This window comes from Manis pentadactyla, chromosome 9 (genome assembly GCF_030020395.1).
Source record: "Manis pentadactyla isolate mManPen7 chromosome 9, mManPen7.hap1, whole genome shotgun sequence".
NCBI lineage: Eukaryota > Metazoa > Chordata > Mammalia > Pholidota > Manidae > Manis > Manis pentadactyla.
In genome coordinates this window covers 17836154-17850168 of record NC_080027.1, presented here as the reverse complement: position 1 = coordinate 17850168, position 14015 = coordinate 17836154, and the positions used below count along the sequence as shown (strand labels likewise).

Below are 14015 nucleotides of genomic sequence, written 5' to 3'. Positions count from 1 at the left end.
ACTGCTTTATGAGTTCAGTGCTGGTGTAAGAGAGGAGAGTCAACAGTCTAGACTCAAAGAAACCACAAGATTTGCATTGCACTGAGCCAGTCCTGGGTTTAGATGAGTTGACTCACAACCCTGCCAGAGCATCAGCGAGGTTGAATAATGTTCATTGCAATTTCCTTGCATAGTCTGGAAATTTCCAATAACCAGGGTCACTAGCCTATCAGACCTTTAATTAGCTGTGACAGTGGGAAAAATGTTCATTTCTTCTTACAGCTCTTAAGGGCATCTTTGATTTCCTTGTTCTTCAGACTATAAATCAAAGGATTCAACATGGTATCACCACTTTACAGGAGACTAATGCCATCTTGTGATGGCCCAGAGAATTATCAGCACTGGGGTGCATACAGACAAAGGTACCTGAGCCCAAGAAAGGGCCACTGAAATATAGGTGTTAAAGGCCTTGGACCTGCATACAGCAGAGCTGATCTTCAGGATGGTGCCAATGACACAACCATATCATGATGACCTCAAAAGAAAAAAAATCCTGCCATTTGCAGCAACATGGATGGATCTAGAGGGTTTTTTTATGCTCAGTGAAATAAGCCAGGCAGAGAAAGAGAGATACCATATGATTTCGCTTATTTGTGAAATATGAAGACAAAGCAAAACAGAAGGAACAAAACAGCAGTAGATTCATAGACACTGAGAAGTGACCTACTAAGGGGGAGGTGTTGGGGCAGGTGGGACAGGGGGAAGGGGATAAAAGGGCACAATAATTCACAATCACAATACATGCTGGTCACGGGGACAGTAGTACAGCATGGAGAATATAGTCAGTGATTCTGTAACATCCTTCTACATTGATAGATAGTAACCGCACTAGAGGGGGTGAGGATTTAACAATATGCGTAACTGTTGAATCACTGTGTTGTGTATTTGAAACCAAGATAAGATTATATATCAATAATACTTCAATGACAATAAAAAAAGATATCATGATGACTAAGCCTGATGTCACATCAAAGATCTCTGCTATCACAAACTTCACAACTTCACAAAACTTCACAAAAAGGTTTCAGAGCAGGAGAGGACTAGTAATTGAGGCAGGTCACAAAAGAAGTTGTTAATAACATTTTCCCATGGAAATGGAGCTAAAGTAGAGCATACAGTTGGATCAGTGAACCGAAGATATGAATTATATAGGCTCCAATCACCCCCTCACACAGAGGCTGGGGGACTGGCTGGCTGCGTAGAGCAGAGGATTACAGATGGCAGCATATCTACCATAGGGCCCAGCAGCCAGGAGGCAGCATGGTCAGGCCCAGGCTAGAGAAGAATTGCATGATGCATCCCATAAAGGACATGGATTTTGGGGTTGTGGAGGTAACAGCAAAAATCTAAAAGCTAGCCAGCTTGCTAAGGAAGAAGTACATGGGTGTATGTAGGAAGGAATCCATCCTAATCAGAATGATGAGGCCCAGGTTCCAGGCCGCTGTCAAGAGTAAATTCCCAAGAACACTGCGAAGAGAATAATCCTGAGCTTGGGAGAGTCTGAGAATCCCAGAAGAATAAACTTGGTGACTGTTACTTTTAGTTCCTTCCTCCAGGCATTGTCTTGAAGTTCTTCAATCTGCAGAAAGGTCCTTGGGTTAATGATTGACTACTTTAACACTATGAAACTTACTAGTTTTGAGTATAGTTTCATGATTGGGGACAAAAATTATTCATAGTCAAGGGAACTTTTTTAACAATATAAAAAATTATAAAAATAATTTTTAAAACAATTGGAAATCTCTTTTCCCAACTACTGTTAATAGGGATATAATCTTGCAAATTTTTCTGCACACACACACATAATGATTTCAAACTATTGTCTAAAAATTGATATCAACTTATATAATAATCAAGATTTTATGACAATATCCCCTGCCATTCCATTGTCAATACTACCCATAATTATTTAACTTTAATCCTTACAGGTGAATAAAATTATTTCATTGTTCTTTAATTTGCATTTACTTTACTGATTTGCTCATGTGTATTTTTTGCCCATTTGTCTGATTTATTGTTCATTATTGATTCATAGGAGCACTTTTACATATCAAGGATGATAACTCTCCCTCCTACATGTTGCTAATTCTTTCCCAAGTTTATCATTATCAGTATTGCTTATGTTGTATTTTGCTATACAAATTTCTTTTATTCTTAGTCAATTTTCTGTAATATATGTGGTTCTTGTTCTTGGTATTATATTGAAAAGGATTTTGCACAATCCAAAAAGAGTATATTTTCTAAATATAAAGAATAATTTTCCCTATATTTTCTTTTTGTTCTTTTGTACTCTTATGTTTGCATTTAAATTTATAGAACATTTTAGTACATAGTGTGGGGTATACATTTGAGATTATTTTGGTTTTGTTTATCCAAACTGATTTCCATTTGTCCCAACACAATTAATTGAATGATTTTTCCATTGATTAAAGTCACCTCTATGATGAAGTTGTTTATGGTTCCCTATTCTGCTCAATTCTTAACCTGTCATGTGTCATCTGTCCAGTCCTGAACATTTTCTAATTACTCATAATTATATTTTATTAATGAATTATAGAACATTTTGATAAGTGGTAAGAAAAAAAGTTCCTTCATTTTTTTCACTCTGAGACTGTTTTGAGGTTCTCATATTTATGTCTTCAGAATATCTTTATGATGAACTCATATAAATGAAACAGCATTTTATTGCATTTTATTATTACATTAATTTGGAAAAAGGTAAAAATTTTATTTTTGCTAAGTGTTAAATTACAGAAGGCACAACACTAAAAATTCTTGTAAATAACTGTCAAACTTAACTGAAGTACCTGGGTCTAGTGGCATAGTGACATATACTCTAGATTCTAAGCTCTGTCTCCACCTTGTTATAACTGCTCCGTGTCTTCAGTTTCCTCATCTGTAAAATGAGATCATTGCAGCTATTCTCATTGTGTCATAGGGACTTTTTTTGCCGGGAGCCGACCTACTCCGCCTGCCTGATGGCACAGCCCCACAGGCTGGTGGATGGATACCGCACAGCGGACCTCCGAGGGGGAAGCTACTGATACCTTTTCTATTGCTTAATCTGATCATTCCCCCAGTCTGAACAGCCCTCATGAATCAGAAAAAGCCCCTGGAGAAAAGACTATTGGGGGTCCTAAAGCAACCATTAAACTCAACTTGTGACCCTGCACATTCCCCTCAGGCCGGTGGGTTATTATCCCTGGGTTGGGGAATAGAAGAAAGTTCAGGTGGCTTCAGGGTACAACTCCCTGGTCAACTTCTTCCCCAGGAGAAACAAGAGGTGACTAACATGGGGTTCAGGTCAGGAAAACAGGTGGAAAAATCTTGGTAGAGTTCCCTTATGAATAATTACTATAGGAATTACGGTACACATTGTTATAGTCAAGATCAATAGAATAAATGCTGCTCATTCTACTGTAAATGGTTTCAGGGAACTATGGAAAAAACATGCCCCCACAGCGAGCCTAAGTGAGAATCTAGTTGAGCAAGTTTTATGACACATTCAGGAAACATTGTGGTGTCTTGTAGAAATTTAACCTGAGATTAGAATCTAAAAGTATGAGAGCAACAGAAAAATCTTGAAGAAAAAATAATGACCTTTCATGGTTGGGAAAGCGGGGGAACATTCCGAGAAGTAGATTATGCCATACATCACTGAATGACACATGCCTTATGATGATTTCATGTAACCAGTCCCTATATATTGCATGAGGTTTCTGTCAATAAATAGGCCAGCTTAGCATCTTTGCTAGTGTCTGTGTCCTCATTCACTCGCCGTCACCGATCCTTCTTCAGGGACTCCTGGACTCGCTGGAGCTGGACTCCGTCATTTTTTTATGCTTAAGGAAGCATTAATCACGAAAGAAAAACATAGAAAGAAGAGTGATCTAATATTAGAAGACATTATTAATATGATTTGAAACAGTCAAAGAAGAGGATTATTTAACTACTTGGAAAGGGAAAATTGTACTGACTCAATACCGTTTATAAAAAAAGTCAGATGAAGCCACAAGTTCCAGACTATGCTCCTGCAGTAAGATCTGGAACATGTTTATATGCTTAGAACACCTGCAATAGAGATAGAAAGATTCCATCAGCTAAATTTATAATGAGCTCACATTTCAAGAAGTTAAACAAAGGTCTCTTTGGAAACACTAGTTACCATAGTATTTCTATGGTGTATTTTGTCACGTCTGTCCTGAAGTTTACATGTGCCTAGAGATCCTAAGCCATAGGTTAATTTTGAAATTGTAGGAAATCCCTGAAGTTATTTTTGTTTTGTAGACCTGTTGTTTTCCCTTCCAATTTTCCATTAGACCAAACATACAAAAACTGAAATCTCTGGTTGCAATTAGAAACAAGAGGCCCCTAATAGTAGAATCCGTGCTGCTCTCTCCCTTCCCTTCAGGGATGTGAAATGCGTGGGCTGGCCAATCCCTTCACCGGTGAGGTCAACGAGATGACATCAAGAGCAGTAAACATGCTGAGCCTTTTAAGGGGTGAACTTACCATTCTTCTAGAATATTTTACTATGGAAATTCATTGCAGACACATTTTAAGGATCCCACATGAAAACACAATTTATATAAAAATAGATTTAGAAGTTTGAAAATAAAGGTGAGCAGTGGCTCAACATGTAAACACCACTTGTAAACTTTTGGAGAACAAATAGCAATAATAAATTATTCATGTGTTTACAACCCAAGAGAACAGTATACGGTACCAAGAGCCATTGAACACTCATTTAAGAAATTTAAGAAATAAAAAGACATTCTCATATTTTTGCTTTCTAACCTTCCCTCTTAATATGGTAAAATGTTGTATTTCCTAAATAAAATTTTATATCCCATGAGCTAAATATTTTACATTAATTTCTCTATAGTACAAAGCCCAAATTGAGTCACTATTTATGAGGCACAGAAAGTGTTTCTGTGTTGTTCAGAAAATAATTTGATGTTTGTTGAATATCTAACATCTGCAAATAATAACATAAGAGTATCATTTGGAAAACAGTAGAAGGAAGATTAAATAAGTATTTCAAATGGCTCCTGGGACAATTCATTATTGCTGTTCACACATTTTCAGAAGGGTGGGCAAAGAAAGAGGTGATTTAATATGAAGAGAGAAATACACAATGTGTTAAAGGAAAGCATATTTTCTTGCTCTGGAAATCTTTTTCTATTATGAATTTGGAGTTCCTTCTGAGCTCCTAGGGCACCTGTATATTTTTCTAGCACAGTGAAAATCTCACTTTTCTTATGGTTATGTGTTTTCCCATTATATCTTAACCTGTTTAGCCAAGAATAAATATATTTTTAATATTTAACATTTGATTTATCAGTTATTGCTGTGTAACAAGTTACTTCAAACTTATTGGCATGAAATACTAACAAATAATCATGTCTCATGTTCCTCTTGGTTAACTGTTCATCTGCTGACCTTCCTTGGATTCCAGATGGGGCTGCATTCTTCTGCTGGCTTGGATGGGGCCAGATGTTCCAAGATGACCTCACTCATTTCTTTTGGGCCTCATCTGGGATGGCTGGAATGGCTGGGATGGCTGGAATGGCTGAGATTCTCTCTCTACATGGCCTTTCATCCTAGATTCTTCTAAGTGTGAGAGACAGCCCCATTGATGAGTGCTCATGAGGCCTCTGCTTGCTTCACAAGTGCTGATGATTTCTTGCCTGAAGCAGGTCACATGACCAAATAAAGAATCAATGTGGAAGGGGATAAGACAGGGACATGGGTGTAAGAATATGTGATTCACTGGAGTCCGTTAATGTAACAATGTAGCACACCAGGTTTAGTTCATTGGCTGAACCAAACAACATAGGTAGGCAATAAATACTTGTGGAATTGTAATTTTATTCAACTATCTCTTCTGGAATAGTGTTGAAGAAATACTTGCTCTCTAAAAAATGGAATTACATTTTCTGAGTAAAGAGCTGAAGTGTGCCTTCAATCAGAAGGCAAATGAAGCAATGTCTGTAGAATACACAGACCCAATCAATCAGTTGTTCTCGGCTCTTGAAATGGTAGAGTCCAACACATTTTACCACTTGGAATGCCTCTACAAAGACAAAATGAAAACCAGCCACTTAAAACTTAAGGAGAGACTTTTGCTTCTAAGATCAACTACACATACTTCTCCCTTTTCCTTCCACTGTGTACAACTGGACTCCTGGAAAGTATATTCAAAGTATGTGATAACCACTCCTGCTGAGGTGATGTCAGAGAAGGCAAAGTAGGGAGCCAGGACCTTCATATCCACTGGCTAGCAACATGGTTCACACATCCACAGTGTCAGTGGAAACCATGTAGACTGCACAGAATTCTTACATTAGAAAAGAAGAAAAATCTTTACATCAACAAATTCAGCTCCCAGTCAAGACACAAAGAAAGAAAAAGAACAAACTCAAGCATGCAGAAGGAAAGAAATAGTAATGATAAGAGCAGCAGTCATCAAGAGGGTATAAAAGAATACTGTGAACAAGTCAACACACACATGTTTTACAACTTAAACTATATGAACCACCTTAAGAAACACAAACTACAACTCCCCCAATATGAAATAGATCATTTGAAGAGCCCTATAATAATTAAGGAAATTGAATTTATGATTTTCATCTCCTATGAAATAAAATATCTAGTTTCAGATGGTTTCACTGGAGAATTCCACCAAGTGTTTAAAGTAGAATTAACACCTATTCTGCACACCCTTCCAGAAAATAGAAGAAGACAGAATATTTCCCAATTCATTTATGAAACTATTATTATCCTGATAATATCCAAAAGCATACAAAGGCAGTACAAAAGGAGAATGAAGAAAGAGAAAGAAAGACAGAGAGGGAGGGAGGGAGGGAGGGAAGAAGGAAGGAAGGAAGGAAGGAACAGATCAATATCCTTTATGAAAATAGACCCAACAATCTTTAACAAAATATAAAATGTAATTCAACAACACATAAACATAATTATATACCAACTAAGTGGAGTTTATTCTAGGGATATGAGACTGTTAAATATTAAAAAATCCATCAATTCAATACACTTACATAGCATTCTTAAAATGATGAAACTAGAAATGGGGAACATATTAATGATCACCAAGGATTAAAGACAGAAGGCAGACTATCCAAAAGAAATATCAAGTGCTGGTGAGGATGTGGAGAAATAGGAATCCTCCTATACCATTGGTGTGAATGTAAATCGGTATAGCCACTATAGAAAGCAGTATGGAGTTTTCTTAAAACCATAAAAATAGAAATACAATACAACCCAGTAATTCCCCTTCTAGGAATTTATCCAAAGAAAACAAAATCTCTGATTCAAAAATATGTATGCATCCCTATGTTTATTGCCACATTATTTACAATAGCCAAGATATGAAAGCAACCAAATGCCCATCAATAGATGAATGATAAAGAAGATGTGGTACATATACACAATGGAATATTATTCAGCTATAAGAAAGAAATAAATGTTGCCATTTATGATAACATGGCTGGACTTAGAGTGTATTATGCTCAGTGAAATAAGCCAGGCAGGGAAATAAATACCATTTAATTTCTCTTACATGTGGAATCTTAAAACAAAGCAAAACAAATAAACAAAATAGCAATAGACTAATAGTGGGAAGTGATTGGTGGTAACTGAAGACTTTTATACTAAGTTCATTTCTGTGGTTCATAGTATAATAGGACATCTTCATGCTCTTTTAACCAGATCTTGCTTAAAGACATTTCTTTTTTTCTTCAAATGTTATTTATTTATTTATTTATTTATATTTTGGTATTATTATTGTACAATTACATGAGCAACATTAGTTACTAGACTCCCCCTATTATCAAGTCCCCACCACACACCCCATTACAGTCACTGTCCATCAGCATAGTAAGATGCTGTAAAATCACTGCTTGTCTCCTCTGTGTTATACTGCCTTCCTGTGTCCCCCCACCTACATTTTGTGTGCTGATCATAATGCCCCTTTCCCCCCCTTACCCTTCCTCCCCACCCATACTCCCCAGTCCCTTTCCCTTTGGTAACTGTTAGTCCATTCCTGGGTTCTGTGAGTCTGCTACTGTTTTGTTCCTTCAGTTTTTGCTTTGTTCTTATACTCCACAGATTAGTGAAATCATTTGGTACTTGTCTTTCTCCACCTGGTTTATTTCACTGAGCATAATACCATGTAGCTCCATCCATGTTGTTACAAATGGTAGGATTTGTTTTCTTCTTATGGCTGAATAATATTTCATTGTGTATATATACCACATCTTCTTTATCCATTTATCTACTGATGGACACTTAGGTTGGTTCCATTTCTTGGCTATTGTAAATAGTGCTGCGAAAAACATAGGGGTGCATATGTCTTTTTCAAACTGGGCTCCTGCATTCTTAGGGTAAATTCCAAGGAGTGGAATTCCTGGGTCAAATGGTATTTCTATTTTTAGTTTTTTGAGGAACCTCCATACTGCTTTCCACAATGGTTAAACTAATTTACATTCCCACCAGCAGTGTAGGAAGGTTCCCCTTGCTCTACATCCTTGCCAACATTTGTTGTTGTTTGTCTTTTGGATGTTGACCATCCTGACTGGTGTGAGGTGATATCTTGTGGTTTTAATTTGCATTTCACTGATGAGTAGCAAAGAGGAGCATCTTTTCATGTGTCTGTTGGCCATCTGAATTGCTTCTTCGGAGAACTGTCTGTTCAGCTGCTCTGCCCATTTTTTAATTGGCTTATTTGCTTTTTGTTTGTTGAGGTGCATGAGCTCTTTATATAATTTGGATGTCAACCCCTTATCAGATATGTCATTTATGAATATATTCTCCTATACTGTAGGATGTCTTTTTGTTCTATTGATGGTGCCCTTTCTTGTACAGAAGATTTTCAGCTTGATATGGTCCCACTTGTTCATTTTTTCTGTTGTTTCTCTTGCCCGGGGAGATATGTTCATGAAGAAGTTGCTTATGTTTATATCCAAGAGATTTTTGCCTATGTTTTTTTCTAAGAGTTTTATGGTTTCATGACTTACATTCAGGTCTTAGATCCATTTTGAATTTACTTTTGTGTATGGGTTAGACAGTGACCCAGTTTCTTTCCCTTACATGTAGCTGTCTAGTTTTGCCAACACCAGCTGTTGAAGAGGCTGTCATTTCCCCATTGTATGTCCATGGCTCCTTTACCATATATTAATTCACCATATATGCTTGGGTTTATATCTGGGCTCTCTAGTCTGTTTCATTGGTCTATTCTTGTGCCAGTACCAGATTGTTTTGATTACTGTAGCTTTGTAGTAGAGCTTGAAATCAGGGAGAGTAATTCCCCCCACTTTATTCTTCCTTCTCAGGATTGCTTTGGCTATTTGGGGTCTTTTGCAGTTGCATATGAATTTTAGAACGATTTTCTCTGGTTCATTGAAGAATGCTGTTGATATTTTGATAAGGATTGCATTGAATCCACAGATTGCTTTAGGCAGGATGGCCATTTTGACAATATTAATTCTTCATATTCATGATCACGGGATGTATTTCCATTTATTGGTATCTTCTTTAATTTCTCTCATGAGTGTCTTGTATTTTTCAGAGTATAGGTCTTTCACTTCCTTGGTTAGGTTTATTCCTAGGTATTTTATTCTTTTTGATGCAATTGTGAATGAAATTGTTTTCCTGATTTCTCTTTCTGCTAGTTCATCATTGGTGTATAGGAATACAACAGATTTCTGTGTATTAATTTTGAATCCTGCAACTTTACTGAATTCAGATATTAGATCTAGTAGTTTTGGAGTGGATTCTTTAGGGTTTTTTATGTACAATATCATGTTACCTGCAAATAGGAACAATTTGACTACTTCTTTGCCAATCTGGATGCCTTTTATTTCTTTGTGTTGTCTGATTGCTGTGGCTAGGACCTCTAGAACTATGTTGAATAAAGGTGGGGAGAGTGGGCATCCTTGTCTTGTTCCTGATCTTACAGGAAAGGCTTTCAGCTTCTTGCTCTTAAGTATGATGTTGCTGTGAGTTTGTCATATGTGATCTTTATTATGTTGAGGTACTTGCCCTCTATACCCATTTTGTTGAGAGTTTTTATCATGGATGGATGTTGAATTTTGTCGAATGCTTTTTCAGCGTCTAGGGAGATTATCATGTGGTTTTTGTCCCTCTTTTTGTTGATGTGGTGGATGATGTTGATGGATTTTTGAATTTTGTATCATCTTTGCATCCCTGGGATGAATCCCACTTGATCATGATGGATGATCCTTTTCATGTATTTTTGAATTCAGTTTGCTAATATTTTGTTGAGTATTTTTGCATCTTTGTTCATCAGGGATCTTGGCCTGTAATTTTCTTTTTTTTGTGGTGTCTTTGCCTGGTTTTGGTACTAGAGTGATGCTGGCCTTGTAGAATGAGTTTGGGAATATTTTCTCCTCTTCCACTTTTGGAAAACTTTAAGGAGGATGGATATGAGATCTTCCCTAAATGTTTGATAAAATTCAGTGGTGTAACCATCTGGTCCAGGGGTTTTGTTCTTTGGTAATTTTTTATTACCAATTCAATTTCCTTGCTGGTAAAAGGTCTATTCAGATTTTCTATTTCTTCCTGGGTCAGCCTTGAAAGATTGTATTTTTCTAGAAAGTTGTCCAATTCTTCTAGGTTATCCAGTTTGTTAGCATATAATTTTTCATAGTATTCTCTCATAATTCTTTCTATTTCCATGGTGTCCATAGTGATTTTTCCTTTCTCATTTCTCATACTGTTTATGTGTGTAGAGTCTTTTTTTTCTTGATAAGTCTGGCTAGGGGTTTATCTATTTTGTTTATTTTCTCAAAAACCAGCTCCTGCTTTCACTGATTCTTTCTATTGTTTCATTCTTCTCGATTTTATTTATTTCTGCTCTAATCTTTATTATGTCTCTCCTTCTACTGACTTTAGGCCTCATTTGTTCTTCCTTTTCTAGTTTTGTTAATTGTGAGTTTAGACTATTCATTTGGGATAGTTCTTCTTTGGCCTGTATTGCAATATACTTCCCTCTTAGCACAGCCTTTGCTGCATCCCACTGATTTTGCAGTGTTGAATTATTGTTGTCATTTATCTCCATATATTGCTTTATCTCTGTTTTTATTTTGTCATTGATCCATTGGTTATTTAGGAGCATGTTATTCAGCCTTCATATGTTTGTGGGATCTTTCATTTTCTTTGTGTAATTTATTTCTAGTTTCATACCTTTGTGATCTGAGAAGCTGGTTAGTACAATTTCAGTCTTTTTGAATTTACTGAGGCTCTTTTTGTGACCTAGTGTATGATCTATTCTTGAAAATGTTCTATGTGCACTTGAGAAGAATGTGCCTCTTGTTGCTTTTGGATGGAGTGTTCTGTAGATGTCCGTTAGGTCCATCTGTTGTAATATGTTGTTCAGTGCCTCTGTCTCTTTGCTTATTTTTTGTCTGGTTGATCTGTCCTTTGGAGTGAGTGGTGTTTTGAAATCTCCTAAAATGAATGCATTGCATTCTCTTTGCCCCTGTAATTCTGTTAGTATTTGTTTCACATATGTTGGTGCTCCTGTGTTGGGAGCATAGATATTTATAATAGTTATATCCTCTTGTTGGACAGACCCCTTTACCATTATGTAATGTACTTTGTGTCTTGTTACTTTCTTTGTTTTAAAGTCTATTTTGTCTGATACAAGTACTGCAACTCCTGCTTTTTTCTCCCTATTAGTTGCATGAAATATCTTTTTTCATCTCTTTACTTTCAGTCTGTATATGTCTCTGGGTTTGAAGTGAGTCTCTTGTAGGCAACATATAGATGGGTCTTGTTTTTTTATCCATTCAGTGACTCTATGTCTTTTGATTGGTGCATTCAGACCATTTACATTTAGGGTTATTATCGATAGGTATGTATTTATTGTCATTCAAGGCTTTAGATTTGTGGTTACCCAAGGTTCAAGGTTAATTCCCTTACTATCTAACATTCTAATTTAACTTACTTTCTATGCTATTACAAACACAACCTAAAGTTTCTTTTTATTTTTTCCTCCTTTTTCTTCCTCCTCCATTCTTTTCTTGTTAGGTATCATGTTCTGTACTCTTTGTCTATCCCTTGATTGACTTTAGGGGTAGTTGATTTGATTTTGCATCTGCTTAGTAATTAATTGTTCTACTTCACTGTGGTTTTTTTTTCCCCTGGTGACATCTATTTAGCCTTAGGAATAATTCCATCTATAGTAGTCCCTCCAAAATGCACTGTAGAGATGGTTTGTGGGAGGTAAATTCTCTCAGCTTTTGCTTATCTGAAAATTGTTAATTTCCCCTTCAAATTTAAATGATAGCCTTGCCTGGTAGAGTATTCTTGGTTTGAGGCCCTTCTGGCTTATTGCATTAAATACATCATGCCACTCCCTTCTGGCCTGTAAGGTTTCTGCTGAGAAGTCTGATGATAGTCTAATGGGTTTTCCTTTGTATGTGATCTTATTTCTCTCTCTAGCTGCTTTTAAAAGTCTGTCTTTTTCTTTAATGCTTGCCATTTTAATTATTATATGTCTTGATGTTGTCTTTCTTCGGTACCTTGTGTTGGGAGATCTGTGCACCTCCATGGCTTGAGAGACTATCTCCCTCCCCAGATTGGGGAATTTTTCAGCAATTACCTCCTCAATGACACTTGTATCCCTTTTTATCTCTCTTCTTCTTCTGGTATCACTATAATGCAAATATTGTTCTTTTTGGACTGGTCACACAGTTCTCTCAATATTCTTTCATTCTTAGAGATCCTTTTTTCTCTCTGTGCCTCAGCTTTTTTATGTTCCTCTTCTCTAATTTTTATTCCATTTACTGTCTCTTCTACTACATCCAATCTATTTTAAATCCCTCCATTGTATGTTTCATTTCAGATATGAAATTTCTTAATGATTGAATCTCCATCTTAAATTCATTCCTGAGTTCTTGAATATTTTTCTGTACCTCCATGAGCATGTTTATGATTTTTATTTTGAACTCTCAGGAATATTGGTGAGTTCAGTCTCATTTGGCCCTTTTTCTGGGGTTTGTGAGATTTTGGCCTGAACCAGGCTCCTTTGATGTTTCATATTTGTATGTGGCGACCTCTAGTGCCCAGGATCTCCAGTCTCTGGAGCTGTTGGGCCCCTAGAGTGAGGTTGGGGATGATAGGGGAGCAGCGTGGGTGCCTGGGGGGAGGAAATAGCTGTTTCCTGATTTCCATATGCAGTGCCTGTCTCCAGTATCAGAACCAGTGGGCCAAGCACCCAGTGGTAAGCCTCTGTGCTTTGTGTCTCTAGCTATTGTCGGCAGGGCTTCCCTCTGGCTGGCCTGATGCCAGCACAGTGACTCCCTTTTTGCAAGCCAGTGCCTGCAGGCTTGGAGGAAGGCACAGCAGGCTACATGTCACAGTGGGGGTCCTCAGAGCTGAGTCACCAGCCAGGGGGATGGAGAGCCTGAAGCTCTTCAGAGTTCCCAATCTGCTGGGCAGAGCATGCTCAGACAACCTTGTCCAGCTCTCCCTTCTCCCATGCAGCAAGCTCTGTGCAAACCCTGCCCCTTCAGCAGCCCTCTCGCAAGCCTCTCAGACTGCCTGCTTTTCCTTTGTCCCAGAGCAGCCAGATGTGGATCCCCTTCTTTCACAAACAGCCAGAATCTGTCTCTCAAGCACTCAGCCTGTCCCAGCTCCCAACCCCACCAACCTCCAGAGCAGTATAGGTTTGTGCTCCAAAGCAAATCTCCAGGGCTGGGTGTTCAGCAGTCTTAGGCTTCCACATGCTCCCTGCTCCATTTTATTTTCTCTTCCTCCTGCCGTTGAGCTGGGGTGGGGGAAGGGCTTGGGTCCTGCCAGATCAAAGCTTTGGTATGTTACCCTACTTCGTGAGGTCTGCTCTGTTCGTGAGGTCTGTATGCAGTCTGGTACAGCCTGCCCTCCTGTTGCTGTTCCAGGGTTAGTTGTATTAACTATATTTTTGTACTATACGT

At 37.6% G+C, this 14015-nt stretch overlaps 1 pseudogene; it reads right to left on the bottom strand.

The window, feature by feature from the left end:
* Nucleotides 1–208: 208 nt before the first annotated feature.
* LOC118909728 (olfactory receptor 1440-like) lies at nucleotides 209–1599 on the bottom strand (annotated as a pseudogene).
* Nucleotides 1600–14015: the final 12416 nt, after the last annotated feature.